The sequence below is a fragment of the Priapulus caudatus genome, unplaced genomic scaffold (assembly GCF_000485595.1).
Source record: "Priapulus caudatus unplaced genomic scaffold, Priapulus_caudatus-5.0.1 Scaffold114, whole genome shotgun sequence".
NCBI lineage: Eukaryota > Metazoa > Priapulida > Priapulimorpha > Priapulimorphida > Priapulidae > Priapulus > Priapulus caudatus.
In genome coordinates this window covers 7334-10725 of record NW_014577175.1, presented here as the reverse complement: position 1 = coordinate 10725, position 3392 = coordinate 7334, and the positions used below count along the sequence as shown (strand labels likewise).

The following is a 3392-nucleotide window of genomic DNA, read 5'->3' as shown; positions in this document are numbered from 1 at the left end:
ATGTACATGATTACTGTATCATTCAGCATATACAAGCGGAACGCCTGTACCATGTCGCCCAGTAAATTTCACAACATATCGAGCTCACAATATTTACACAAATCGTGCGGCAGCCATCGCCGAGATTTTGACGTATAGCACATAGTGACCTAGTTTTCTTTAAGCCTATATACATACACATATCCATCAAATTAGAAATTGACAATTTCAGTACAGGAAGCATGGATTGTAGCAAGCTAATTCCTTGGAGTATCCGGTATAATTATTTCCAGCACAATAATTCCCCCAAGCTAATTCATTATTCTTTCGATCTTTTATCCCACTGACCAACTTATAAATCAATCCCTGCAGTAATGTACAACATTTTGACGTAAAAGTTAGAAAATTTACACAAAGTGTCAACTATTCTAAGCCAAGATAGATCAAGAAACCACTGAGCCATCGTGAATTTCCCACCCTAAAATTATGTTGATACACCATGATGAGATCAATACAGGTTGTATGATGCAACCTCAAGATCTCTCAAGATCTATCAAGGTTGGTGCGGTATGTTTAATTTTATCCAAATCTATCTGAAGTTACAAGCATTGGTTAATCTGACATGAAATTACCCATTACAAGCATTTCTGTTATCTTATTGAAGTCTTTTTTGCCCTGTTGAGAGCACTTCAAACATATATCAAAGCACTTACTATCATGCACCGGCCTGGAGTGGAGGCTACATGCCAACATGGGGGCAGGTCTAGGTGGTGTGGCCTCAGTGCGCATGCCATTGTGTTTCGATGGATGTTGGCTCGTCATCCTTTCTGTACTTTCTCCACCTTTGCATGTGAAAATGAATATACACAACAGCTTAAAGTTGGGTAAAACAGTTCGTTACAAAATTTAAAAGATATTGCCATGTTAAGGTTTCGAATGTTATAATTGAATAGGATAGAAGCTTGTAACGATGGTACAATTCATACCTTTCTGCATTGCTATTGGGTACTCTCATTCTTACATGAATCAACAACACTTGAAACATTCGAAATCAATCGTACAGCTAGGTGAGTAAATGAATATATATATCTATAATGGCATACCATCGATGAACGAGCTACAAGTAGCTTGAGAGGGGCTGACATCTGTCAGCACAAAATTTGGCTCCCTTGGTAGCGGCAATGAAGTGGATGTTTTAGACCTGTTTCCTACGAATTCTCCTTCATCTATAATTGTAGAATTGGAACGATCAGGATATGTAATCTATACTACATTAGAAATGAACTGAACCGTTTGTCTGTGGAAAACAACACAATATAGAATGTATAAATAAGCTGAAAGCTTTATAAATGTACGGAGTTATAGACCATTAACGTATGGTATGAGGGCATAAACATGTTGCAACTAACTTGCTCACACTGTTCTCGATGAATAACATGAGCCTTGTCCAGTATTAGAACAGATGAGCAAACGGCCCAATTGAAAATCCCCACGCACACACATCTGCATAGCCCATGAGGTCACAAAAGAACAAGTCATTGTCTGCTGTATGAAAACACACCATCAGCAGGTCCACTCTCTGAAAATTCATAGCGACGTGGAACCTTTCTTTTTCTTGTGCATGGCTCCTCCTCACCACCACATTCCAAATTTCATGTCTCCTCCGCCAACCTGGCTTGCTTCAGGGCTTAAATTTCCCATAGCTTTCTACATGTCAAAGAAGACGTGCTCGTTCAACAAAGATTTAAATAGAAAATGCATTGAACATAGATGATACACAAATGTTATGTACACAAATACAAGCTTAACTTTCACCTGTGTATGGAAACACTCTGATTTGGTGCCTAGTCCATTTCTCCTTGTCCGGCAATTCCTCTCTCCTTACACGTACAGCAACGTCATTTCTGGCCCAGTAGCAGTACAGAACCTGAACATATACAAACAATTATATCATTATAGTGTTGTAGTATAATTATAAATTCAATTGAACTTTTCAATCAATGTCGGACACCTTTTGTAGATACACGACATCACTTTACAATAAACATTGTCACAGCGTCAAAATACATGCCGATTCATGAACTTAGTCCTGCGCATTAACCATGTTCATTGCCACTGATACAGTCCCTACATGCATGCATATCATACTCATATCGAAAGAATACATATATGATATACTAACCTCGCCCCTTCTTTCTATCCATCACTTGTGGATAACCTCAACCGCCTTCTCGTCTACAAATTCCACGACAGCAAATCCAGTGATGTGAAAGATAGACATTGTTCTGTTACCAAACTTCAAAAGACTTCTGTTAAAGCTACAGTTGGCTTGACAAGAGTGTATGGCAATTAACATATACTACAAGTGTCACAAGTGTGCAACCACCGAGATTCAATCTGAATTCACAAGAACATAAATCACATTTCGACATGCTCTATTAGAATATAAAGAAATGTACATGTACATATTTCCATATTACAATCATCTCAAACAATCAGCAGCTGTGATCACTTACTGATCATGTACATGCAACATGTATGCAACACTGCCAGGAAGGCAAGCATTGCATCCTGCTGCTCTATTACAATACCTTTCTTCGTTAGGTATCTTGCTCGAAGCATTTCCATGCAGGCATTTCCGTCACTCACGCTACGTGTGTCAATGAAGCGAGAGTCACAAGGCTGCTGAAATAATGCTTCAGTGCTCTTATAAACTCTACACAGAAACATTTGGTCACCGTCTTCATCAACTTGACGTGTAATATCCACAACTTCACAGCAGGAAGAATCGCTAACAACGTAGCCATTCTTTGGTTTCTTCTCTTAAATGTTACAGCTACTGCCTTGCTGTTGGGTCGTCTTCACAACAGTTGACTCACTTAATCGCTTCGCTATTTGTGCAACGGGGTTTCTGCCAGAACGAACCATCGTGTTTAACTGCTGCATGTAGTTTTCACATGGAGAAGCACTGAAGTTGTCTAAACAGCCATATTGCTTCACATCTGCAGCCAAATGAATGGAACAATGCACATTGTATACACTAGGAATTCATTGCCATACAACTTGCAGCCCTGTGCAACAAAGTGCACTAACACTTCATGAGCATAACCTCTGTAGGTTGGAGCAAGTTGTGGGCAGACAACAATGGAGGTGGCAACACTCAGAATCATGAAGTGCTCAAACAAGTCTGCTCTCAATATACCTCGCAATGCAATGTTCCCTGTATACAGCAAGAACTGCCTGTGTTCTGTGGCTTTCCATCTATCGACATCTGATCAACTTCACGGCTTACGGGCAAAATTGCGAGGGATAAATGTTTTCAGTTCAATCCATTTCTTGCTGACTTCATCAATTTGACAGGCTGACATTTCCTCATCGTTACTACCTCTCATCCATAGCAGAACTAAGTTCTT

General features: G+C 39.6%; 1 long non-coding RNA gene across 1 annotated transcript; it reads right to left on the bottom strand.

Moving 5' to 3' along the window:
- Positions 1–757: 757 nt before the first annotated feature.
- Positions 758–2254, bottom strand: LOC106805453. The gene is made up of 5 exons (XR_001393434.1): positions 2162–2254; positions 1795–1906; positions 1541–1686; positions 1083–1205; positions 758–821 (listed from the first exon to the last, which is right to left on the bottom strand). It is a non-coding gene; the product is annotated as an uncharacterized LOC106805453 (long non-coding RNA).
- Positions 2255–3392: the final 1138 nt, after the last annotated feature.